General features: G+C 41.4%; 1 protein-coding gene across 3 annotated transcripts in view; it reads right to left on the reverse strand.

The window, feature by feature from the left end:
• ncalda (neurocalcin delta a) overlaps window positions 1–27,782 on the reverse strand; it is a 66,392-nt gene that overhangs the window by 31,736 nt on the left and 6,874 nt on the right. Inside the window, exon 4 of one of the 3 annotated variants that reach the window (XM_078287276.1) lies at window positions 15,296–15,373. The exons of 1 other annotated variant lie outside the window; for it this stretch is intronic. The gene's annotated coding sequence lies outside the window, so the exon portion shown is untranslated. Of the gene's footprint in view, window positions 1–3,613; window positions 3,841–15,295; window positions 15,374–27,782 lie in introns of those variants that run through there. One more of the 3 variants, XM_071906068.2, reaches the window with a different exon arrangement.

Consider the following 27,782-nt stretch of genomic DNA (forward strand, 5'->3'; position numbering starts at 1 on the left):
TCAATCAATTAGATAAACGTAGATTGTGAATAACCGTGTATTTTGGTGATATTGAAGTTACATTTTCAATTCCCCTGAAAGTCCTGGTGTTGTATATCAAGCGCTTCCATTACGCCTGACCAATCACAACCTTTGAATGCGCAACATGCACCAGGTGACCAAAACGAAAGTTAAGATGGAGAAGCAGGCAGGTCTGGTGGGAAGGAAAGAGAGAAACCTTATATAAACAATCTTTGAAAAACGTAGCAACAAGCAAAGTGGAAAAGAATAGATCAGCCCAACATTAGAGAGGAAAACCCTGAACATAAAATCATCGTCTGTCATGTGGAGATACTTTGGTTTTAAACCAGATGCATGCAGACAAACTACGGATTCTGTGCAAAATTTGACTTAGGGTTGCAGCTGCACCCCAAAGCAATAAAGAAGTAAAGAAGTTTACTATTTGAATTTTGAAAAAAAAGGACCGCAATATGAATATAACAGACTTTGTTGATGTTGTTCATGTTAAGGAGCAAAACTGAAATAAAATCATTTTGTTTCCTGAAACAAGAAAAATAATTGGGATTATCATTTTCGCCATAATCGTGCAGCCCTAATGTACACCTACTGTCTGCAAACATACACAGACACACACATGGGGCAGAAAACACACTGTAACACACACACACACACACTAAGACACACAACCAGGCAAACAAGTTGAGACTTGACGTCCGCAGGCGTTCTTAGCTGTATATATACATATTTAGATCCAGACTTTTTTAACAGCTGCATTGTTAAAAAATCAGGATCTAAATATATTTCTGATATCAATTCAAAACAGTTTCCAAAGCTGTTCTAATATGACATTTTACCGTGCCATAATATCACATTGTGAAAAAATGTGTGCTTGTTTGAGTTGAGGTTGGACTTCAGCCGCCTCATGTTGTTGTCTGTTGCTTGCTGGGAAACATTCACAAGCAGACACACATACATGCGCTGAAAGAATCATCCTCTGCTGCAGGATGTGAGATAAAGCTATTGGCTGTATGCTAGAGGTGTGTGTGTTGGTGTTGCTTTCTGTAGAGCAAATGCTGTCTGCACACTCAGCTTAGTAATGAAATGTCTAAGACACACACACACAAAAAAGTAAGACAACAGCATGCTTGTGCACACACAGAAACACAAAATGAATCATTCATGGACGAAAGAGATGAAAAGATAAGACGGGCATATACTGTATATATATATATTCATATTACCCTTCTCCCTCTTTACCCAAAATGGCCTCTTGTGGTATTCATGCAGCTCTTTTCATAACAGGAAGACACTAGTTGTTCTGAATGATGTTCCCCCTGACTTACAAGACATTTGGAGCTGGTTAATCCTGACAATATACACTGGAGTACATGCACTCAAACACGCACACATGTACACTCAAAACACGCACACACACACATTTCTTCATTTTTTTGCTGTGTAGTTTTTTTTACTTGTATGTTTTATGTTATGTATTGTATGTATTATGTCTTATGTCCTTTTTGTGGACCCCAGGAAGATTAGCGGTCGCCAAGGCGTCAGCTAATGGGGATCCATTTAATAAACAATAAACAATAAACTGTTGGTGTCGGAAATCGAAATGTTATTTGTCTTATTTCAAGAGTGCTTCTGAGCTCACATCTGTCTTTCTCAGAAAGCAAGGCGAAATACTACCATCATGAAAGATCATAACAGCTCAACACAAAGGAAACAGAAACATTTCTCCTCTAGGAAAGGTAAATGCAAGACCACCACCATCGATGAGAACCTTACAATGACTTGTTAGCATTTATATTTGCCTGACCTTTTTATCTGCTATTTACAGATAACCTACAGCATCCTTACAGTCCATTTAATGTGTTATTCTGCTTTAACCTGTCTCCAGAAACATTAGAAATCCAGTCGAATCAGCATGGCAACATGCCGATTTGTGCCACTACTCTACTGCACGGTGCTGTGTATTTTATCAGATGCAGAGAGTAGATATCTGCAACTCGGATGCTTCAGCTACAGTGGCAAAGACCTGTTACGTGCTCTTGGCTTGCCTCCACTTCATTAAGTTAAAGGAGGAAAGCCGTGCTGAAGAGGGAATGAATGAGAGGAAGAGATAAAGTTAGAAGCAGATAAATTCTAGAAAAAGGGAAGAGGAGAGGGGGAGAGAGAGAGAGAGAGAGAGAGAGAGAGAGAGAGAGCGAGAACATGGAGTATCATTCAACATCCAAACCACCCTCGTTATCTCCGGTCTTCGAGGATCGTTTGCCTGCTCGCTGCGTTTCCCTTCACTTCCACCCTGTTTGGGCTAAATGTGGGCTGGCATGCTTTTGTCTGAGGCATGCAGGGAGGTGGTGGGGGGGGGGGGGGGGGGGGGGGGGGGTTTACATCAGACTTAGCCCAACTCTTCCCACACCATCCAAATTCCCCCCCCCCCCCCCCAAAAAAAAAAAAAAAAACACACAAAAAAAAACCTCCCACTCTCTCTCTTTCACACATAGACTCAGACACATATGCACATACACTTCAAAAATATCCATCATTTACATTAGCATTGAATCTTTAAGTCTTTCTTAATACAAGTGAAAAAAAACTTGCCAATGGGAGTGAGATAATTTCACTTGTTTCCAATGCACTACTTTTTTTTTTCTTACTTTTAATCAAGTGACATTATCTTTATACTACTGGAGCATGCTTTACTCTACTGTTTCAAGACAATTCCTGAAAGAAACAAAACTGCTCTGGAAAAAGTGGCATTATTTCATCCCACTGGCAGAAGCACACAAGATTTAAAGAGTAACTGTGAGAGTAAATGAGTTGTTAAGACATTTTTGCAGTGCATGCCTCTCAGGCCTCTCCACCCCCTCTGAGGGGAGCTGGTGGCAGCTGCTCTGCCCCCTCTTCGCCTCTAACTCCCTGCTAGACAGAGGCAGCAGCTCCAGCCCACTACTGCCTCTAACATTAGCAACGCTTTGGGGGGAAAAGCCATGTGGAGCTGCCCATCACTTCCAACTACACAGCACATAACACACTCAGGCCCTGTAGTGATCGCTCTCTCACTCTCTCTCTCTCTCTTTCTATCATTCACTCACTTCCTGGAGGGGGCTTGAAAACAGATCTGGCTGTGTGTGCCGTGAGAGAGAGGAGAGAGAGAGAGGGAGAGAGAGAGGGAGAGGGAGAGAGAGAGAGCAACTAGTCCTCCAGATCCCACCCTGGTCAGGGATCTCCTTCTTCAGTCCCTAGACCTGAAACCTCAAACTACATTTCTGCAGTTCTTTGACTGTGCAGTCTCTTAAAGTTTAGCAAAATGACTGAAGTGAATCCATTAGAGTTCCTCATTTAACCAAGAATGCACATAATGGACCCTCCACATACACACGGAAAGGCTCATTCACTCACTGCTGTCTTGGAATCCATCTGAAATACAACCTCCCTTCTGCACAAGTATGTGACTCACAACAATGCAAAAGGAAGGCAACACGAGCTGCAAGCTCTCCTATATCCAGCTCAAACTCGCTGTCCATCCCTCTGGAAGCAACCAGTGGCTGCTACAGCACACAAGAGCACACAATACACACACAAAGAGAACACACAGACAGCTTACCTCACTTCGTAGCAACGTACAAGCCTTTCAGCAGTCCATTACCCAGCACTTTCTCTCAAAACTAGGTTTTCGGCAGCAGCACCGACAGAAGAAGCAACAGGCAACAGAGAAAGGGAGAGAGCACCAGAAGGAGAAAAGATGAGAAAAAGAAAGAGCGAGAGAGAGAGAGGGAAAAGCACAGCGGGGGGGGGGAGGAGGAGAAGACTGAGTGAGTGAGTGAGTGAGTAAGTGAGGCAGAGCTAGCGGCGACTGACGACTCTCAGCGACTCCCCGTCCAAGCAGGAGGTTTGTTAGAAGCCCACAAACTAACTCACTCCTCTGCCTGCCTCCCCGGCTTGACGTCAGCACTGTCACATGACCTCTCTCTGGTGTGGTGGGGAAATGAAAGGGGAGGAGAGAGAGAGACTGAGAGAGAGAGAGAGAGAGAAGCCTGCGTTACCGTGGTAACAGGCACACTGCGCCGAAATGATTTCAATAGGTCATCTGACACACACACACACACACACACACACAGTGCTACTTCTTGTATACAGAAAAGCTGGTAAAAGACTGGCTCAGTGCTGCTCACACTGAACAATCTAAGAAGGAAGAAGTAAGAGATGGGGAAGAAAATAGAGAAAAAGAAAGAGAAATACAGAGAAATATAATTAGAGATTGATAGAAATCGGTTAAGAATGATGCATGGCTTACAATGTGCTTCCAGTTCTCAGAAATAAATGCAATCAAAAAAGGAATGTGCACCAGTCAAACTATACTTTTGAACTCCTGTTTTGGCCTCTTGAACCAAAATAAGCAGCATGTTCTGGTATTTACATTGAGTTTGTTTTTACTACATTTCATGACCTTTTACTGAGGGGCTCAGTTCAGTACTGCCTCGTATCACATATACAATAGCAAGGGTGGATTTTTATTGTATTTTTAAGGCCTTTCTTATCTTATTTTTCACAGATTATTTTAATTAGATTAAGATCTCTATCAGTAACAAGACCAGTTCCATATACGTGTGCTGAACAGTATCTGTGCAAGGGAGAGAAAGAATAATGCAAAAAGAACCCAGAAAAAATAAGAGATAAATAGCTCTCATTACTTTGGGGAAGTAGGGAATACAGTAGCTGCAGTTTCAATTTCAATTTTTATTTCATAGGACCACAGAGACAGGCTGCAGCAGCACACCTCAACACAAAGATACCATTTCAAGTATTTCACTTTATGATTAACAGCCGATCAAACAATAACACTAAAGAAGAAACAGGAGTGGGGGTGCGAGTGTGACTGTAAGTTACAATTATATCCCATAAGCAGAGAGTAAAAAGACATATTGTTGTCACTATGTCAGAGTTAATGAAGCGCCCCAACAGCGGTAAAGTGTTGGGAGACATTACATGTCAGAAGCTTTTGTCTTCACATGGTGACAAAGATTTTCACTCAAGTTGAGTTGGGATTTTTGTTGTGAGAGTGAGCCTCTGATTCTGAGTGAGACACTAAAACATAAATAAATAAACAAAAACATGAAGTTTGACAATGATGGTTCAGTTCTGTTGCAGTGAATTCAGTTTGGATACAACTGTTATGCCAGTTGAATTACAAATTTAGGACTACACAACATTAAAAACAAATGATACTGTGATTTTCTTTTTGCTGAATGTTGTCATTTGAACTGGCAATGATACATAATTTTTCTTTCAGCTCTTGCAGTGTTGAGATAATTTAACAGAATGTCAGCTCACTCCTTCAATAATACAGGTTGCCAAGCCAGGATGGTGTAACACGAGGGACTGAAAGCAAATATGAAGGGAGAGAAGGAGATGCTTGATGTTTGAACAAACTAAAACATTTAAGCCCATACATCTTGATTTGTGTAGGTCCACACAACATCAGAAAACCCTCCTTTGGAGGGCTTAAATGTCTTTCCTGCAGCAAGAAATTCAAAACATTTGCAATTTGTAAATTGCAAACAGTGTATCAAAAGTGTCATAATTATAGTTTTCCGATTAGTTGTGCAGCCCTAATCAATATACTGTCAGATTCACACAGCCATTGACTTTTTGAGTTTTGTGTCTGTAACAGCTTAGATGTGCCTTCTGTGGCAACTAAAAATGATTTGAAATTGGATATTTTATTTGCATGTTATATAGACAAATAGTAACGCTCTGTATTCAGTATTTCAACATTTCAACACAAGTGCAACACCTCCCTTCTACGTCCATAATGTGACATAGCGTAGTGTTAAGATTATCTGGGGCAGGGTTTGTATATCATACAAAAAACAAAGAATGAGGGAGGGCAGCGTGGGAAGAGAGAACTATTTTGGGGCCAACCAACATCCTTCCTTATCCCATCCCCCTCTCACCCAAGCTGTGAGTATGGACAGCTTTGGTCTTATCACGTTCATTTGAATAGCATCTGCTGGCCAGTTGAATGGAGCACAGTGGGGCCCAGAGCGGAGTGGGGTAGCGTGGGGTTGGGTAGGATGGAGGGTGGGGCAAGGTCAGCCGAGTGAAAACCACCCCCACTGGACCGCTGTGTGCAGGGGTATGTGCAGCTGGACTGGCCCGGGTGGGGGAGGGGGGCAGAGAGAGCGAGGGGGGGGAGAAGAGTGTATTAAAGAATAACAAACTGGGGAGAAAGCGTGAGAGTCAGATAGAAAGAGAGAGTGAGAGAGAGAGTTAGAAAGATAGCAAAAGACAACAAAGTTCAAATGCCACATAAAGCAGAGAGAGAGAGAGAGAGAGAGAGAGAGAGGCGACAGCGAGACAGAGTGCAGTGAAAGTAATTTAATAAAGCCCATAGCTGGGATAAATGAGATTGCTTGGCTCCTGCTGAAGACCAAAGCAGAGACAAGACTGAGAGCTACCAGGATATAAAGCAGCCAAGGACACACAGCTCAGATGATGTAAGAAACAGACATGAGAGTCTGATTGTCAGGCGGGTAAATTGGTAGACGGGTAAATTATTTAGACTAAGGCCTGAGCCATGGGATTAGCTGGCTGTCTGGGAGGTGACTGCCTTGGTGTGTGTGTGTGTGTGTGTGTGTGTGTTAGGATGTAGGGTGTGCAACAGGCACTGGAGGGAATTCCTTCCTCCTGAAGCTTCAGGAAGCAACAGCATGGGCGGAAGAGAAAACAACTTCTCCTTCCAAGGTAAACCCCTTAGAAGTCGCTCCTTTGAAAAAGGAAATACTCTCCGTTCTGTGCCAATATCAGAAACTCACTTTGGAATAATTCACTTATAGGAAACGGCATGTTACTCAATTCAGCTGAAGATACCAAAAAACTGTCAAGAAAACACAGTATGAAATGATGGGTTGGAGTGGAGAGTCTTTTTTCAAATCACTAAGCAAAACGACTCCAGGAAAAATATTTTAACTACTCAAAGAAACATTCTCAAGTGGACACTAAAATGAAAGGAAATTGCAATGCAAGAGCTTGGCCAAGTTGTAATATTGCCTTAATCCAAAACAAAGTTATGTACAAAGATGATGTTACTATCAAGTTATTTTTCTCTTTCTGCTCGACTGGATAGGACAGAGTGCAGAAAACACAGGAGAAAGTGCGAGAAGATGTCACCAGTACATTGTAGATCAGGGTTGGTTTCAGTTCACTTTCAGCTCATTACATTTAGAATTAATTTTTAAATTTAATTAAATGATTTCATTCAAGATAGGGTTATGATCATTTTCTACCTAAAAACGTTCTTTTCTGTAATGAGAGAAAATGTCCCTAACTCTAGTGTATGCACATCAGTCCACTAAGCCACCTGAACGGCCCAGTGTCACACTCTTAAAAAGGATGTGCCATTTTCAGCACATCCTTGAGGAGTTGGAAAGGAAAACACAGTGTTTCTTTTCAACTTAACACATATTAATAGTGAATTAGCAATATGTTGTGTCTTCTTATGAACACACCTTTAACGAGTTTTGTTGGAAACTAACACAACCGGGCTACAAGTATGCTCATGGTTGTGTTAAAAATAACAGCCTTTTGTAAGAGTGAAAGCTGTTTTTGGGCAATAGACCCAGAACTTGAATGTTCGACCTGTATCAAAGAGCTGCCATGTTACTCTCCCGGGCCGGGCTGGAGGTATTAGATAACAACAGATTATAGGGCGGATAATCGGCTGTCAGGGAGGGAATGTCCGGAACTGCTAACAAGGTTTGATTATGTCTTATCTAACCCATCAGTGCATGTACAAAAGCATACACATACACACACACACACACATGGATTTATAGATAGCTGCGGGAATTACGTGTAAAAGCTCACTGAAAGCTTACATAGTAGCTCAGGTTTTCCCCATCAAGTGGAATTTCCTGGACAAAATTTGGCTTGCAACAGGTCAGCATGTTCAGATGTAGCCAACTGCTGCACTGTTGCTTCACCCATAAGGGGAACTGCTTGGAAAATGCTGCATCCATGTATAATACAGGACAGATACAAAATGAGGACACTTCTACAATAGGTATCAGTGTAAAAGATGTGGTGTTACACAATTACAAGAAGTGCCGCCTTGCAATCTAACTGCCAATTACGACACGTACAGGAATCAGCAGAAAGCTGGCTAGCCGACAGGGAAGTGAATTCATCTCCCACACACCATATGTTGACTAATGTAACAATGTCCTGAGGGGACAGAGAGAGAGAGAGAGAGAGAGAGAGAGAGAGAGAGAGAGAGAGAGAGAGAGAGGGACATGCACATACACCCATGCACGCACACACAGACACACACACATGCATAAATGTGCGGCCATGCATAAATTCACACACTCCAGGAAACACTCTCTGAAGCCTAAATGAGCTCTACTGTACCACGCAGTGAACGAAGACAGATTACCTCTGACGGCACACACTTATCCTACAGCCCACAGCTGTAGTCAGTTAGCCTCTTACAAACAGTGTGTGCTACACACAGCTGTTCACATAGCTTTACGTCAGTACAGTAGGTTAATTCACCGCTCACCGAAAGGAGTAGACGAGCACATCTTTAAAAAAAACCTCTTTTGTGTGTTATGTAATTACAATACATGAGGTGGGCGAGCCGATGCACCTCGCTGAACAGGCTAATCCAATGTACCGCACAGCTTGCCAAAACAATTGACGAAAGCATCTTAAATCTCTGCGTTGCTGTGGAGTTAAAATAGATGATGCTAATGTACTCTAATCCAAGACAGAGGTACTGCACATGAAAGAAAAACATAACTTGTTTACGTAAATTAAGTGGGCAATAGAATGTCTTTTAATAGGTGTTTTACCAGGTATTATGTCATTAAGACTGCATGGGGGAGATGTAACCTGTTCAACACTGAAATAGCTGAAAAACCTTTGAAAAAAAGAGGTGCATTGAAAAAACACAGGAGGTGCAGTCCGGACTAAAATAATAAGGATTGTGGGCAAATGACACAGCATGCATGCAAGTTGTCGCTACAGTATTAACCCCATGTATAAAATTAGTACACATCTAGCTAAGGACAAGACAGAAGAAAAAAAGCTAGCTCTCACTCAAACATCTTATGAATGAGAGCCGTGATTCAGATCCAGGAATGTAATCTTTATTGAATAACTAATATGGAGTCCACCCCGAGAGAATGAATGCTTCTTCCTCCACGCCCTCACAAAGATTTTTATGACTGAGATCAATGAAGGATATACAGTGTGTGACGGTACAGTGAGGTAATGTACTGTAATGTAATGTACCGCCTGTTAGAGAGCCAGACAGAGAGACGTGTGTCTGCTAGTGAGTCCTGAGCCGAGTGTGAGGTGAGCGGATGAAGGGAAATAAATCACAGCAACAGAGAGGACAGACTCTGAATACGAGGAGAGAAGAAGAGAAGGAGGTGGATCGAGGTCGGTTGGCAAACACACACGCGCGTACACGTACACACACACACACATACTGACACGAAAATGCTCATGTATTAACTAAAATATACACACATACATGCACCCTAACTCTCACATACACACATGGATGAGGTGGGTGTAGTGTAAAGCGCTTGGCAGAGCTCCCTGGTATGAGAGAGAGAGAGAGAGAGAGAGAGAGATTGGCCACTATCCTCTTCCTTCTCTCCCTTCGTATTTGCTTTCAGTAACCCACGTTACACCATCCTGGCTTGGCAACCTGTTATACTGAAGGAGTGACATTCTGTTAAATTATCTCAACGCTGCAGAGTTGTCAGGGCTCTGGGCAGTCGGGAAAGTTTTTTATAGTGGAAGTGATGAACGCCACATTTTCTCTGAAGCATTTATTGGGAAGCGATAAGCTGAGGCGTTTTGGCAGTAGAGAGTGAAGAACTGGTGGATGCGAGTGAAAATGACCAAGATATTATCATAAGAACTTACTTTTGCAGGAAAAATATGTTTGTTTTGCAGAGATGAACTGTCTATTCCATTCCACTGTGTTTGAACAGGTGAATAAAATCGATTTATTCCAAATTTTAAGTGTCAAAACAACACAACAGACTCACTCCATCTGCAGTAATTCCAGTGAAAGTCAAGCTGCCGTGGTAATAAAAATGGTTGCCATCACCGTTTGCTATCCCGCAAACTGTCCTCCATCTAATCTTCATGTATTACTGAAGCAGCTGCTGTGGCTTATGCAAAAAGAAAATGACAAGCTAATGTACTTTTAGGGTTTTCACAATACTACAATTTTAACCTACAATACTATACCAGACAACAAAAAGGATTATGGCTTGGATGGAGAAAATAAATTACAAAACAGGAGTTGAGGCAGGAATTCAAGAGCTCCAAAGAGTGTGATAAACAATGTGCGATGTGTCTCAGGAGTATCTAAGCAGAATTTATGACCCTCTCCATCCTTGGTAACTCACCAGCTACAAAAAATAAGAATAAATACTGTCCATGACTCTCCCAAACTCCTTAGCTGCTTCTGATGGGGCTATATTTCTTCATAATCCTGAGTGGTAACAAAAACATTATTCACTCAAATTATTTATTTAGTCGCATTTTTACTTGGGGATTTGCAGGAAGTGGGGGTGTGAAAATCAGGAAATTAGGAGTGAAAACAAGGTTTGTTATACAATCAGTGAAGTGTCTCAAGAGCATCTCAACAGCTTTTACAACCCACTCCATCCTTGGTGATTCAGGAGCTATAAACAGCAGCCAGAAGGTAGACTGATGACCAATCTCCCCCCTCTATTGTTCTTCATGTCAGACGGCAGGCCCGATGCAGAGAGAGGATTAACCATAGCCCACAGTCTCAGTCTCTCTCCCTTATCAGAATGGAGCAGGTTGGGAGTCGGGAGCAAGAAAGAGGCACATCACCACCTCCCCTATGAGTCATCCTCGAGTCCTCTGCTCACTACTGCTGACACACACACACACACACACACACACACACAAAGACACAGATGCACACACACGGATGCACACACATCCTCCCTGCTGTCTGCCTTGCATCAATAATATTCATACAGGAATAGAGCTGTTGTCTCTGCATATTGATGATGGTCTACTGGCAGGGAAGGGATGGATAGATGCAGCTTGCCTATCAAATGTCAGAGCGGACCGGGCTCATTGCGGAGCATGGACCTCAAGGCAGCCAGCCATGACACATTTATTTTTATCTGCTAGGCTTCCTATGAGTCAGGCACTTCCTCGCAACTTGTGGACAAATACTGCGACTTATTACATTGATAACCAGAAGGTGCTGTAAAGTAATTGATTGTGTTTTGACCCTAACTTTGTTTAGACAAAATGCAATTGGACAATCTCCTGATGATCAAGTTATCAGCAGGATACAAACCACACTAACATCGGTATACGGTTCAAATAAGGTTGATCAACAAGGGTTACGCAATGGAAAATATGATGATAATAGTTATCGATGAAACCATCTCAAAGGGGGATGTCCAAGCAGTAATCTGTCATAGCTTTGATGTAAGCAGTCTATAATCATATGAGGATCTTGGGACTCATCACCACACTGGAACCACATCAGATATGAGAGGCCAAATTAAAGCCAATCAGAATGTCAGAACACAATATCAGGGGAGATCAATATAATAGCAGCTGCATGCTTGTTGTCTTGTGATGCTCCTTCAAAAACACCCCAAAGCAGGGAGGCAATCCCAAGGGTGGTTTAGTGACAGGAAAATGTCCCTGTTAGACTGGTTTAAATTATGGATTAATAGAGGCAGTGTTAGATAGAGAGGCAGACTTGAGACTGGAAGGTTGCTGGTTTGAATCCCCGGACCGGCTGGGACAATGTGGGTGGGGAAATTGTAATACTCTCCCCTACCTCAACAATTAATGGTGCCCTTCTGGCACTTGAAGTGTAATTTAATTTTTTTCCCTACCGCCATTAATGTCCATGAAAAGCCTAAACCGACCAAAGGAAAGTGTTGAAGGAAAGTGAATGTATTCAACTGTGTGAATGTGAAGCAGGGAGTTGCTGGAAAAGAGCAAGCGTGCTCAAGTCAACTTTCCCCGGATAAATGAGGATCACAGACCACTGAAATGAGGATCACAGACCACTGACCACACTCACTAAGATAATGAAAACGATCTTTTGGTGCAAGCAGGGCTGGTGATACTGGGATTCTATAACTGTTTTTTATTTTGTAATCACAAATTTGTGTTCCACTCATATTCCCAAAATACAGACATGTGTCCATATCACCACAGGGGCAATGCTGGTGGTTCTCAAAGTGCTGTCTGCGGGCCCCTGGGGGTCCTTGAGGAGGTTCCAGGGGATCCCCAGCAAAATGAGGAAGAGTTCAATTTCACTATAATTTGATTCTACAAATTATCCAAATAAGAGGATGTATATAAATGACTATTGTAATCACAAGTACAGTGTAGACAGTTACACAGTTCAATACTAATTTATCAACAACAAAAATCCTCCCATATGGAGTCCCTGGGATTTAATTATATCTAATGGGGGTCCGTGGCCTAATGTATGTCTATTTGAGGGTCCGTGACATGGGAACATTTGAGAATCCCTGGGCTATGCTCCGGCCTTTACTCCAGTAACATACAGTACTGTACAGTATGTAGTCCAAGGAAGTTTTCTCTTCCACCTCCACCAGCTCTTCTCGTTAACACTTTAAGTAACACTCATCACCAGCACAGCAGTCTTTACTACTGTGAACCCCTGCTGAGAGGGAGAGGCTGTCAGAGAGGGTGAGGTAATCCTCCCCAACATAACCTGGGTCAAATCCAGCCTCAGTGGGGCAGATCCAGAGGCCGGGCTTAAGAACTGGGCAGCAAGACACAAGCATCACCATTATACAGTATAATTTACATAAACAAGTAACACAGAGTACACATACTGTTAATATACTGAAGTGTAATTATGTAACAGGATCAACTTGCCAGGTGCAGTAGCTCTGCCATATTGTAGTCTTGTTTATTGTAACATTGCTTGATCAAAGCACGTGGGACGTTCGATGTTCCTTAAAAAAAAATCTCACCTGAAAGCAACTGAGGAAGATGTAACTTAAAAACAATCCAGGTCTCACATCCACCCACACGCACACACAAATACCCACACAACAACAAAACTGAGCATGTGAAAATCTTTAGCCCACATAAGTACAACTGACATTCAAATACATACTGTACAGAGGTCAAACCCTCTTCTTCTATGGTACATTTTTAGTAAAGTAGGGATAGATACACCAGATCCTGTGTATTGGTAACTGTATGTGTAAATAGGGTTGAGCAGTATCAACTTGTGTAATTAGTACATTGCAACTGACAGCTAAAATGTTTTCCATATGCCACCTTCTGTCCAAAACAGCTAACCTCCATCACTTGTGCTGTTATCATTTTAATACACCATTGGTCCACTATGCTATTACCTTGGTGTAAGAGTAGTAACTAATGAGATTCAAAAACGAATGATTACCTTTGTATGATCATTTCAAAACCACACTGAATGAAGTTCCTTTGATTTTAAACAAGCTCTTAGATAAGCGGATGTCATCTAAAGGGAGTTTAGGCCCTCCACTGCCAGCAGTGACCTTCCTTAAGTGTGTGTGTGTGTGTGTGTGTGTGTGTGTGTGTGTGAGGGAGAGCTGCTGTTTGCTCTTAGTTTATGCAAAGGGCCTCTTGACTGGACAAGTGTGTGCAGTGTGTGTGTATGTGCATGGTTGAGAAATTAGAGTGAGCGTATGTGTATGAAAGGGGCGAAGGGTATTCAGGCACGCACGGCCATTTATTTCTTTTGATGATAGTCACACACACACACACACACACACTCATAGATGAGGGGCGAGTGTGTGTGCGTGTGTGTGTGTGTGTGTGTGTGTGTAGTGTTCTGTGCTTGGGAGGAACTGGGGGCCTGGGAACTGTGTGGAAATCACATTGGGCTTCTCAGAGTCATGGGAAACAACACTGACCAAAAACAACAGGACTCATACGTAGCTTGACCACCCAAAATGTCACTATTTAAGACTAAATAAAATCTTACACCACTTCCTCCAATAGGTAGAAAGAAGAGAGAAGAGTACATACTAGCTGCTAATCTGTGGTTTCATATCAATTTACACAGCTTTTCAGATCCGCAGGGTGAGCTGGGGCTAAATGGAAAAAAACATAAAAAACACCCTAGTGACAAACACACTCGTCTGTGGCTTTGGTTAGTGTGTCATGTTCTTCATGTGAACTTTTACAAAACTGTCTGTCTCTATTGTCTGTATCTATAGAAGAATAGACGGTGGCTGTGGCTGTGACTGTATCTCGGATGATTTTCTGGGGTATAAAAGTACATTTTATGTTCTTTCTAACTGATAGTAACCATTATATCATACTCTTTTAAAACTGATCTTTGGGCCACTCACACATACACAGCAGTGTGTCAGTTTATCAAGTTCACACAAAAGTATAGATTTTTTGCTAAAGTATCGATATATATATACATTTGTGCCATACATTTGATACCAGCCTCGCTATTTTGCACGAAATGGGACTACAAGTCAAACTGAACGGTGAAAAAAAACAGAAAGAAAGGAAACAGGAGCCTGTTTTCGGCCGCATGCTCGGACACACACACACACGCAGACGCACACACACACACGCAGACGCACACACACACACACAAACACACACACAGCCCACACAGGTCTGTTTCTGTGCCTGTTGTACAACAGTGACTGTTATTCTTTCACTGTTTAAACTGTTCACACTATTGGATAGAACCTCTTCTGTTTTTACTCGAGTGACCGGCCTTTGTGCTCTGCTCTGTAGGAGTGAGACACTTCCTCACCCTGAAAGTGATTTTAAAGAGGAATACAGAGATAGCACGTTTGTTGTACTTGTCAGCTTCTACCTTTATGTTGTATGTTGTTCCTTTTCAATGCCTCTGATTACCTTATTATTTCCAAGGGTGAAAAGTTATTGTTTTGTTATCATAAAAAATAGCAATATAGATCATTTAAAAAACTGCTATGCTATTTTGTATGCCTATGGTATTTTTTTTTGTTTTTTGCTGTGGTATCGAAAATGGTGTCGAATATTTATGTTTTTACTGGTTGTTCAACATTTTGGTATCGTGACAACCCTGAAGTCCACAAACTCAGTCTTCCATTCACTGTCAAAGGAACAGCTGATGTTCACAAACAAGTACAGCAAGCATGTAAAAAGTAGGACTTTTACAAGCAGATAAATTAATATAGTATTTGCAACCAAAAAGATAGGCTTGATTCTTCTTGGTACCAACCTGTGAGGTGAACTACTGCTGTCCTTCTGTATGTTCAGGCACAATCTTCTGCCCTTCAAACCAAACAGCCAGTCAGATCTGAAAAAAATGAAGCAAGTAAATCTGCATCAAATAGTTTTAAAAAAAGAGTGTCTAATTTATGCACTACATGATGTGTGAGCACTTTGTCAGGCACTTTGTCAGGCAAGTTAATTCAAGCCTCCACAATCTGATGGTGGAAAGAGCTGCTTTTTAGAGTGAATTAGCCTAATTAATCAGGAATTATTGGAATTAACCATGGTCCTTGAACCCTCTATATTTAGGCCGGAGCAGGGGAGAGATGTTGGAAAGGTTCCAATGCTCTGATCTCCTCCTGGTCCAAAACAAATGCCTCTAGCCAATCTACAGCACTTAGGTTCCCAGACCAAAAAACAAAAAAGACTGGTGTGAAAATGGTGTAATACCCCCTGGCCTGCATGTTAAAAAAAAGCATCTGTTGGGAAGAGCAAGTAAGCAAAGTCCTCATGGATCCAAATGGTTGTGAGAGCCACATCCACCATAAAACATAAATATGGTACATTATATGATGTGATGTAGTCACACGTTAGAATAAAAACACTGAAGTTGCACCATATCATTTGTTTTCAAATTAATTTTTCAGTGCACATTTACCGTACACATTTTGGTTAGGTAATAAAATATAATTAAAGTAGTTTTTTTTTCCCAAATTATCTTTAAAATATTTCACTGAGTTGTGTGACTGATAATAGAGAGAGAGGAAAGAGAAGTAAAAAGAGATAAGAAATAGAGAGAGATAGTGTAAGAGTGAAAAAATAAAAATAAAAGACCCATGTGTTTACTGGAGCATCCAATCACACCAAATGAGAAAAGAAAAAAGAAAGAAAGCCTGCTTTCTAAAGAGACTAAAGAGTAAAAAGAAAGGCTGCTACTGTCATGAGTGTACATGGTGGCAGAGCCGTGAATAGAGGCTGTGAAAAAATAAATGACACTGGTTCTATTTTTCAGGAATGGAGGATTTCAGGATTGTTAATGTGTATTTCACTGAAATTATTCTTCAGCATACAATTTGAACACCAAGCTACACGGTCTGCTCTCTGCAAGCACAAAGTGTATTTCTCAAACACTACCATACAAGCCAGTGTCATTTAAACTTTTTCCTGTTAGGTGCCTGAAGGAGGGGAAGGTATGAGGAAAGCTACCTTCTGTCTTGTACCGGCTGAGGAACAGAACAGGTCCTGAGGTTCCTGTCCTCTCATTTCCCTGTACTCTCTCAAATAACATGACTCCTCGACTCGCAGAACACAGCTTGATAACCTCAAACTCAGCAGGCTCACTGACTGCTGTGTGTGTGTGTGTGTGTGTGTGTGTGTGTGTGTGTGCGTGCGTGCGTGTATAAGTGCAAGGGGAAGACATATCGACCATTATCCAACATTTTTGCTTGTAGAGGGGAAGACATAATTTACTCCACACAGAGACACATACTGAACAGACAGACATACACAGACAGACAAAGACACAGACAGACACACACGCACTCCAGGCATGCTATTTGTTTTCAGGCAGCATGGAAAGAGAAGAATCACTCAATGTATAAAAAGTGATTCCTATTCATATACATATCAGATGTTAATTTGTCTGGTACATTTCACTCTAGTTGTTACATTCCAATTTTCTGAGTGTCAAGCACTGTCCACTGATGAGACACTATTTTGTCTTGGTTGTACCAAGACTATATTGTCTTGGTTGTACCAAAGGAGATTACCATAATACACCAGGAAGTGTCTTTTTTATCCATTCCAATTCTACAGCACTGCAATGCAGTAAAAAAATATTCTTTACAATGCAATGTAAAGAATATACATCATTGTATTGCTGTACCGCTCCATTAGATTATACTGCAGCCAGTCTGAAGGCACTGCATAACTGCACTGTTAGTATCCTACCAAGTAGCCTGATGTACTAATAATTCCACATATTTTCTAACTTGACCCGAGTTATTCAACCTGGATTACTGTTACTGGGGGAGGTCCTGTTATTGTAATTACTACAAACAACATCTGAAATTTTAATCTAGTACGAATCTGCCATTTACGTAATTTCCGTAAATCCGTAAAGAAAAAATCCAGAACAAATGACCTACTGTTTTTTTTTGGCAAACTCATAGATCTGAATTGACATCTCTGCGGATGATTTTGGTGGGTGGCAGATAAGCAGAAGTGTAGACATAATTTGCGGTAAATCACAGAGATCCTTTATCCTGTATGAAAGGTCCTCTATAATTACAAAATTTCATTACAGGACGTCTCCCAGTGAAACTAATCCAGTTTAAATCGTGCTTTATTGTGCTTGAACTACAGGATAAGAGAAAACGTGGTCACCCACTCTGCTAAGCACTGCATCTAAAGGCAGATGCAAAGACTTTCCATGATGATACTTCCTCTTGGCATCTGAAGAAGTGAGCAGTTCTTCCGCCTACCTACCATGAAAACTGCAGTGAGAGTAGAGGCTGTTTGAGGACACACACTCCGGGTGAACCAGGACCTGACGGAGGGATCTATACGCCGGCCGAGGGCCTGAAGCCGAGGGCTTACATAAGAAGACCGGCAGGCCCATACGTGTGTATAGTGTAGGTGGTTTAATACAGCTCTGACCATATGTGTGTTACCAGGGTGGCCATATATGCTCTCTCATATCATGTGCTATGTTTTGACTGCAGAGGTCAGGGAGGTCTGCACTCTGCTGCCCTCCTTTATTTCTCTCACGCTCTCTCTCTCGCACATACTCTCTGCCTCATTCCCTCTCATCTCAGTGGGTTCCCATCAGTTCCTCCCACTCTTCTAATCTATCTTTCCTATCCTCTTCATCTGACCTTGTCTTTTTTTTTTATTCCCTTTTTCATTTACATTACATTTAGCCGACGCTCTTATACAGAACAACTTACAACCTGTGAGCAGGAAGGGATTCAGTGTGTTGCATCACATGGCTGATGATGGACTCATTGGCTAAGGGGGGGATGGACCTGTGACATTCTGGTCACAGGACGGTTTCTCTAACCTCTAGGTCACCCTGCCACTCTAGATGTTATGTTGAGCAACACGTGGCTGATTCTGTCTGGTGTCCTTCCCCTTGGGAGATTCAGTGTAGGTGCTGCAGACATCAAGGTTGCACTTGAAGCTGGACTTGAACTCTGGACCCTAAGAAACTAATTTAACAACAACAAAGGAAAACCTACAATCATTTTCTTTCTGAGCTATTTGGCCAGACAGCACAGCAGATGACATTTTTGAAACTAAAGACTGCTACTATAAAGGTGAACATAAAATGTAAATGAATTCACTGACATACCTGTCCAACAGCTTTGTGTATAACACAAAAAGTAGGCTTACATTTACTAACAACTGGGAAAAATGTTCTTATAAAGACCTCAAATCCCCCTACATACAGTATGTTACAAATTACTGAGAATAGTAGAGACGCAAAAATGGCATTGGGAAAAGGAACTGCTTCTTGCCCTTCTCTATTCTTCTCTAATCTTCGGACTGGTCCATAGCATAGGGCTTGAACTGCCTGTCTCCATATGGAAACTCAGGATGTACAAATGCAGCCTTCACAGAAGTCAAACTTTTTTACATGGCTTCTCCAACCCGAGATGAGCTGTTCAGAAAACCCTGCAGTACTAACGCAGGATATATGCATGGTGGAGTAATAGCTCCGGTAATAGCTCCTACTGTAGGTCCAAACATGAAGTGTTGTTGATGTGGCTTTCCCAGAATAGTTAGTCAGTGGGCAGGATTTGCACTTTGGAAGATAATTACACACTTAAGCCACATCTCATCAAGAGATCAACCACACAGTGTTGGTTAATTATGTGAGGAAGCATATCCATAAACAGTGAGTTTGGAGCATGCTAACGAGTATCAGACGCCAAGTATCTCTAGTATTTGGTTCAATACCTTGGGCCGTACACATAAGTATCTTAGCATAGGCTTCATACAGAATGGAACACAGAATGCCTCTGAATACATTCACCTGTCCAACTGAGAGAAGAGAGAAGACTATGCATGAGGACAATAAATTACTGCAATAAATTCTGTAAATTCTGTAAAATACTGTAATGAAACTTCACTCTAACACTCTGCAACAAACAGCAGGGAAGGAGGGAAGAGAGATTGCTGTCTGAGGAAAAGCGAGGATTTGTACCATGGATAACAGTCAATCTATCAAAATACATTCCAGCAACATTTGCCTCAACCCACTGATACCTCTAAATCAAAGGGCATTATTTCCCCTGGTAAGGTGAAACCTGGTTTGGCTCAGGGCTACTCTAAGAGAGCCGTGAGTGAACGCAGAACCACTAGCATGCATACACACACACGCTCTCTCACACACATACACACACATACACAAACACAGCAATGAATTGGACATATTTCACACACCATTTCTGAAACTAGACAAACACTAATGACCCAGAAGTTGGCCCATCTGACAACCCTATATGGATTGGGAGTTCTGGCTCTATAGCAAAACTACTCAATCACTTTGATGGTAGGGAGTTAGTTAGGGAAAGAGAGGGAAAAAAGGAAAGAAAAGAGCTAAAATTAGAGAAAGTTGCTTCAAAATCCACTAGCGAGTCCAATCTTTGTTTTCTGGCAAGAGATCATATTCAGTCCCATTACATCACCTCAGAGCCATTTTGGCAGGCCATAAGTGAAAGCTATAAATAAGAGGTTATTATTGTAATCAGGCAACAGCCACAGACAGTGATGAATGTTATAATGACATATCGTAGAGAATAACACAAATTTCATGATGCGAGAATATCCTGGTTGTAAGTGCAACAAAAAAATACCTTTTTACCACCATAGCAGAGAGGCATTTTCATTTCTTTCAATTCATTTTTTGTAAAGATGATGTCTTCTTTCAGTGTCTCAAAGTCCCTGAGAAACTAGTCAGCTCCCCTGTGGAGACAGATGATTTCAGTCTCAGAGAGAGAGAACAAGGGACAGAGAGAGAGGGAGAGGGAGAGAAGAGAGAGAGAGAGAGAAAGAGGAAGAAACTAAAGAATGAGCAGAGTAGGAGCGAGAGATGTAAAGGAATAAATATACTTAGACAAGGAAGAGCAGAATGAGTTTGGGGAGCTCAGGTTCTGTGTTTGAACATCATGTGACAGAACAGGGAGACCTCAGCCTTTTCATTGATGCCATGGCAACCTGCACTATGCATATGGCAGGTGAGAAAAAAAGCAGCTGGAATCAGGTATAAAACCTCGCACAATATTCAGCTGAGAGAACAATGGAGGATCAAAACCCCTGTGTGTGTGCATTCATGAAAAATATCAAACACCAGTGGCACTGTCAACTGAACAAGAAGATTATGTAATTCAAGGGATTAACAATTTATTAGCTATGAGCTACCACATTCAATTTAGGTTCTAGTGACAGAAATGTTGCCTATGCTGTGGTCTGCCAACAACAGTACAGCCTACAGATTGAAAAGCACCAACTGCCTTAAACAGAGGACTGGATTCCACACAGGTCACTGTCTTGGGCAGATATTTCACACTGCTGTGTGAGAGAGCCTGAGACACCAGTGACAATCTCTGAAGCTTTCCTTAATGAGCTGCTGTGCTAAATATGAATGGTGAACAACTCCAGCTCCGATGACAAGAGCAGCATTTAAACTTTTTCCTTTCATACTCGCTCACTCACTCAATATACAATTTCCAACCATAATAATAGTATAACTGATATTACAAACAAACAAAACACTAAAATCAGTGATCAAATACATACGTGTATCAGTGGACAAGAGATGGTGTGCGTCTTGTTTGTCATGTAAGACTGACTGGCAAATCCTTTCAAAGAAGATGAAGGATGCTGCAGTTTAAATGTGTGAAGCAGAAATCTCAGTAATGGATTTGTACTGAAATGGCAGGGAGTATTAAAAAACCATAACACACAGGGAGAAAAACAGAGAAAGACGTAACAATGTAGCGCTAATCTCCTAGGACACCAGCCCAGGCAGTGTGGGTGTCTGGACGAGACACGCTCGCTTGCTCATTCGCTCGTCCGCTCAATAAAACTGGGCTGCAGCTACAGCGTGTTGTCTGCCTACCATATTCACCGTGGTATACTCCTACATGTAACCCCCTCCCTCTTATTCTCTCGCTCTCTCTCCCTTCTTCTCTTTCCTACTTGCGGCAGACCGGCTGTCACGATTTCCAGCCCACTCATCAGCGTTCCTCTCATATAACTGTCGCTCCAAGAAGCTTTCATCCTACCTCTCCTCTACTGCTCACTGGGTGGCAAACTGGAACATTACATAAAGCAGAAAATGTGGGCCCGATTTATGTGTGTGTGTGTGTGCATACACATGTGCAGTCACATCTGTGTCTATTCACCTGCATTGATAAAAGGTTTTTGGATGTGATATGTCAATTGTGGACCAAAATGTAGCTTGAATATAATAGATGTATACTAAAAAATGGAAAGAAAAAATGGAAAGACTAAGGCTTTCAAGACTTCTGAAGGATCTCATTATAAAGGATGACTTATAATCAACAGATTTTTATTGCCTAATTAAATTCTTACACAGCCCATTAAAGTGTTTTTTGTGACAACCTAAAAGGAAATATGAAATATTCAGTATTGTGTCTCCTGACTGAATTTCATTAGTGTCTTTTTCCTGCCTCGGGCTCCTGGAAGAGTTCCAGTAGTGTTATCTTAGCTACTGAAGGCTGTTGTGTGACCTCAGAGAGTCGCCCACCGCTCTGTGAAAACCACCCCACTTCAAAATACAACATGAGCCTCTCAAAGGGCTGAGAAAAAAACGGATCACAGCACTAAATTATATTAGTGCTTTCTTATCTTTCTTTATCTTTAAAGTTTTTTCAAAGTTATTGTCTAAGTTTTAGGCTGCACAATATTGACATGAAATCTCATTTTGATTATTCTTTTTTACTAAGTCCTGGGATTTGATGTGAGTTACTATGCATGTAGACATTTCAAAACTTGAAATTAACTTTTTCTTGGGAAAAAGCGAGCTATGTGTGCTTAGGGTTGCTCTGTCTGTACCTTTTCTTAAGAAGCCAATTGGAGCACTTTATTTTTGCAGCCCTATTTTATATCCATGTTTTCACACTTGCCAGAATCAATTGTATCCTGGATATCTTAAATGAATGTTCACTGATGACTTTATTGACAACTAGGAGTCCATACTTGAGGGTTCAAAATAATATATGTTTTGTGTCCCTGAGAAAGCCCCTCTGACGCCACTGTATACCCAAGTCTTCACACTTGGTTGAGAGTGACAGCCGTTGTTCCAGCCACCAAAGCATTCTCACATAGTGGGAAAGCCCTGTGCTAATTCAGGGCATGCCCATGGACTCCTGGCCAGCCAGGATGTGAAGCCAAAGCCTGTCAGGGAAGCTTTGCAACTCTTCTCAGCTCTCCCAACACCACTCTTGTCGCTATTAATGCCACCGCTTCTGACAGTCTGTCAGGCCTTGGCGTGGGGGTGTCACTATCTAGTTTGTTGTGAGGTAATGGAGTGTATTTCTGAGATGTTTTATACTCAATGAAGAAGTTAGTTTTCTTATTTTCTGTCAGAAAATGTACATCCACCAATAATTGAGTGAGTAATATTTTTCACTCTTTGGTCTTGCCTCTGTAAAAGCATTCGGCTGTCTGTCTGTCTGTCTACAGAATGTCTTTGTATGGTCTCACCTGTATATCTGTATGTGTGATCACTCTTACATATCATTGCGTGCGGCAACGTAGTGGTAAATAAAAAGGTGGGTAAACTATGATCCCCTCAATCAGTGATCATCATAAGGCATCACAACCACCAATATAAACAAAAGACCACATCCTTAATGCTACTTACTGTAATGTTTACTATGAATTTACATAATAAAGTGTGGTGCGTAAACTCCATTCTACAAATAAAAAAGTGGGTGAACTGAGTTTAGGTGGGTTTTCCCTCCACTACATCACTATTTGTGTACATATCTGCCTATGTTCATCTGTATACATCTGTCTATGTCTGTGTAAAACAGTGTATGGGGTGGAGACCAAATAGGCCTCACAGTGAAGTTTAGCAGCTGTTGTACAAGATTGCTCACACATCAGATGTTAGCAACAGCAACAAGTGAAAACAACCACTGCTGCTATTTACTTTATCACTCCAGTGACATTTATTGCTTATGGAGGAATGGGTTTTGTTAGGGGCAAGTTGTTTCAGATCTAGTGGCTAGCAACACAGTTTCAGTTTGTACAAAGAGCAGGACACTCAGGGTAGATATACAGTCAATAGCATAGGTATTGGGACAGGAAGCTGTAGCAGATCTATTTTCATTGTTCTCGTTTCGACATGGATGCCAGTAAAGATGCATAATGAAAATCTTAAAGTCTCTTCTTTGCTTAACATCCATATTTTAATGTGACACCCATACTGCGCCATAGATGAGTTCAAAGCCAAATAAGGGGGAAGCAGAAAGAGATACAGACAAAGGGGGATCACAGTCAAAAGCCACAGCTGCTGGCCATTAAGGGAGATTCATAAATGGACGCACCATGGTATCTTGTCCACCAGGGCAGATTTTCCACCCTGACTTCTAGCACCTGGGTGATGTTGACAGAGAAGAACCACCAACAGAGATTTCTTTCATCGGCTCCAGTGGATCTCTCTGTCATTTGGGACTGTGGTGTTTACTTCTGCTTTTCTTGTTTGCCCTCAAAGTCCCCAAAGTACTTGTAAGGTCCTTCACATCTAATATGGAAAATTTTTTAGTGTAAGTGCAGTGTATCCTAGCGACACCGATATGACTCATTTGTTAGATCTCTACGTGCAGCAGTGTCGGCTTCACGAGGGGGCACCAGAGGGTAGTGCCCCCCCACTTCATTCACTGTGCCCCCTCACTTGTATAAAAGCATGTCAATGTTTTCTCCCATCAGTGTAAGTCTAGCGATGACTGAAATCCATTGTAAATGACTGAAAATCTGAAATCCATTGTAAAGCTTTAGCTTTTACAACGCTGTGACCTAACGCTTTATGTTTTTACGTCGTCGTTTTATGTTTTAAGTTGTTCAAGTTCAGCACCTCCAGTCGCAGACTAGAGCTCTTCTAATGGAAATGCATTTTCTACTTAAGTGAACTTTTATGTAAGCCTGTGTAGGCCTAAATAACATTGTTATCGTGTGTATACTGGCCACTGACTGGCGTAATTATTTGGTATATGCAAATGAATCCATGAAAATCCATGCCCCTGGGAGAGTGTTCTTTTTATTTAACATCCAGTCCGCAAATACGAACACAGTGAGATTATTTGTATATTTTGTCTGTGTTGTCAATTTGCTGTGACCTCGTTATGTGTTACCTTATGTGTGTTTTGAGTAAAACATTTTGGTCAATGTAAAACGTGCGTGTCCTTGCATTTATTTACACCTAAGTGAGTTCTCCTTGTGTTTTTAGTCAGATTATTAGGAAAGTGATGAGAATGCACTATTTTTGTGATTTTTTCTTAAAATTTTCTCCTGGGGAGCAAACCACCAAATGGTTTCACTTTCACTATGCCCGACTACGTTGCCACTTGCCAGTAATTTGGTGCCCCCCCGCTATAAGCCTCTTGCCCCCCCTGGATATTTGTTCTAGCGCCGTGCAGGTTTTGACCCCGATTTCCACTGTGAACACTAGCCTTGTGATATGACCATGACAGTCTTCAGGATCTATTTTTACAACACCTATTACTAGGTTAATTCAAAACCTTTATTCAACTAATTAACTTAAAACTTGACTGACTACTGTCGGTGAATACTGCAAAATGCAGGACAGATTCCATCCAAATCCTCCGGCTCTGACCGTGTGTGAAGACAGAATGAGTGATATGACTCTATTTAGCATCAGGCCCTGCAGCCCATCACCAGACTGTCAAACACCGGCAGTTGGTCTCTCTCTCTCTGTCTCTGACCTTCTGAAGAGGGGAAAGTCATCCCAGACAGACAGACAGACACACACACACACTAAGCTGAGTTATCCCAGCCAGCTGGTCTGTACAACTGAGCTGACATTTGAATGGGAAGCCACAGAGGGATGTGGGTTTTCAGGCATACCAGCAGTAGGGTGTGGTCAAGGATGCAGTGTTAATCACCAGCAAATCCTCGAAAACAAATATGACTCCCACGAAAGATCAAATGGTAAAGACAAACGCTGAGTAAAGCTACAACACTGAACCATGTGGGGCCGAACCCACATGGCCTATGTAATGTTCCATTAGGAAGCTTAACTTTGGTGTCCAGCCAATTAAGGACAAGATAGTGTTTATTTTTGACTTTTAATGTCAGTGGGATACCATCCTAAACTATTTTGTCAAGTCACAAAGACAAACTGAGACTGGTGATAATACTTGCTATCAGAGACTGGCTTCAACTTCTCCCTATGGTCCTCTTTTACAAAACAGTTAGCTTAAGGGAATATGTCCATCTGACATTATAAACAAATAAAGGGAGAGATGGAAAAGAGAAAAAGGCTGACGTGACAAAGACTGAGTAGGACTCTAAACCACAGTAATGCAAATACATGGTATGAACCTTAGCCACCAGAACCCCATGTGTTTAAATCAAATCAAAGCACTGGCATTTCACCATCAAGTCCTTTGTCAAATCTAATGTCAGCCATTGTCACGGCCTCACACATTGCTAATCCGGGGTGCGTTTCCCAAAAGTGTCCTTGTCAAACTATGGTCGCAAGTTCCACTGGAAGAACCGACATTGGCAAAAATACTGCTTCTCTAAACCGTTGTTGGAACAAACATTCGCAGTGACCATCATGAAGTTGGGTAGTTGCAACTGTAGCCTAGTTTGTCATTAATTGTTGAAATCCTCCTGACAGCATCATTGCGATACTGGCACCTAATACAACCAGGAAATGATCATGTGAGGTTTGAAACTGTAGTGAATAGATCTGTGCATTGAAGAATGTTTCTTTTCAGCGAATCTCTTAGTTACGACAAGACTATGCTGACAAGGCAGTTTTGTGTTTATAGGTGTCATATTATAAGCAGTATATACTGTATATTAAATTTGTCATGCCTTTTTGGTGAGCCTACTCCACTTTTTGTGTTCATGCTAATTAGGCAATGTTACCCTCTTTCTTTGTGGCAATAATTTAGTTGTAAAAGAAAAAGGTTGAAAAACACTGTGTTGGGGGGAGCTGAATCCCTATGTAAATTCTCCACCACAAACTCCACTCGACCACAAATAGTTGATTTACCTGAATGTCAAGCCCTGTAATCTAATGACCAAAACCCTCATTATACTCTTGGAGAAACAGGCTGTTGAGCCTTTGCACAATGTTATCAATTATCATGACTGGATTACCTTGATAATCTTTTATCTTAGTAAAAGCTGCATGGACCCACTGTGGCAAATGTTCTAATGATAGATCAGATGACTTTTCCAATAAAAATGATATAAAATATATATATAGAAAATATAGTCTATCTATCTATCTATCTATCTGTCTAATATCTCTGTCTACGTCCATGACACAAAGAACCACCTTTTGCCTGTAGAAGTTAGTCTTGGAAGAAATTTTAGCACTCAAATCACTGAATCACAGACACTGAATAGTGTCATTAACAATGTTGCTGGAACTATATTGGTGCGAACTACAATGCTGCCGATTTGCAACACTTGTGACTAGGTTGCTAGTTTCTCTAACCATCATTCGTACTTTGGTGGTTAGGCAGAGACCTCCGTCATATTTGGGAAACGCACCCGATTGGTTGGCAGTGCATAGCCATGACTCATAGGTCAGAGAATGAAATTTGACCAATCATAAGGCCAGGTGTCACCAGTCTGTCATCCCTGGACTGCTAGGCCTCTGACACACATGAAACATGGTGGGTGCTTTCCATTCTAGGTTATCACTCTATTCATGGTATGAATGCCCTGCACTTTCCTTCAGTATATTATATAAAATTACACAAGACAGATCAAATAAGGTAAGATTAAATAAGATGAAATTAGATGAAAGAAATTAGACAACCAGACAGAGACAGAGAGATTTCTACGGCCAATCTAATAAGTCAAAAAACTAGAAGCATAAGCACATCCATTTTAGGTGCTTGGCTGGGGATATACATTAAGTGAATGGAAAAGGAAAACCTACTAATATTTACCTTCTCAACCTTTTTACTGCACTTTTACTGATCCAACTCTTGGTCAGGTCAACAACACAGGGACCATGTGGCACAAGGTCACATGTGAAGTAACAACTCCTGTGGAGTGGAAAGCACTGCTGGTGTGTCCTGTCACATTAAGTCTATGAAGGTTCATGATGGATCACAGCAGCAGATGGGTAACCTAACCACATATGCAAAATGATATGCATGCTTTTTGAAGTAGCCTTTACCCAGAGTGCAAGAGTAGTAAAAAGCAAAACATCTAAAACATCCATTTACAAGGGTAATGACTCTTCAGAAGAG

Source organism: Centroberyx gerrardi, chromosome 12 (genome assembly GCF_048128805.1).
Source record: "Centroberyx gerrardi isolate f3 chromosome 12, fCenGer3.hap1.cur.20231027, whole genome shotgun sequence".
Lineage (NCBI taxonomy): Eukaryota > Metazoa > Chordata > Actinopteri > Beryciformes > Berycidae > Centroberyx > Centroberyx gerrardi.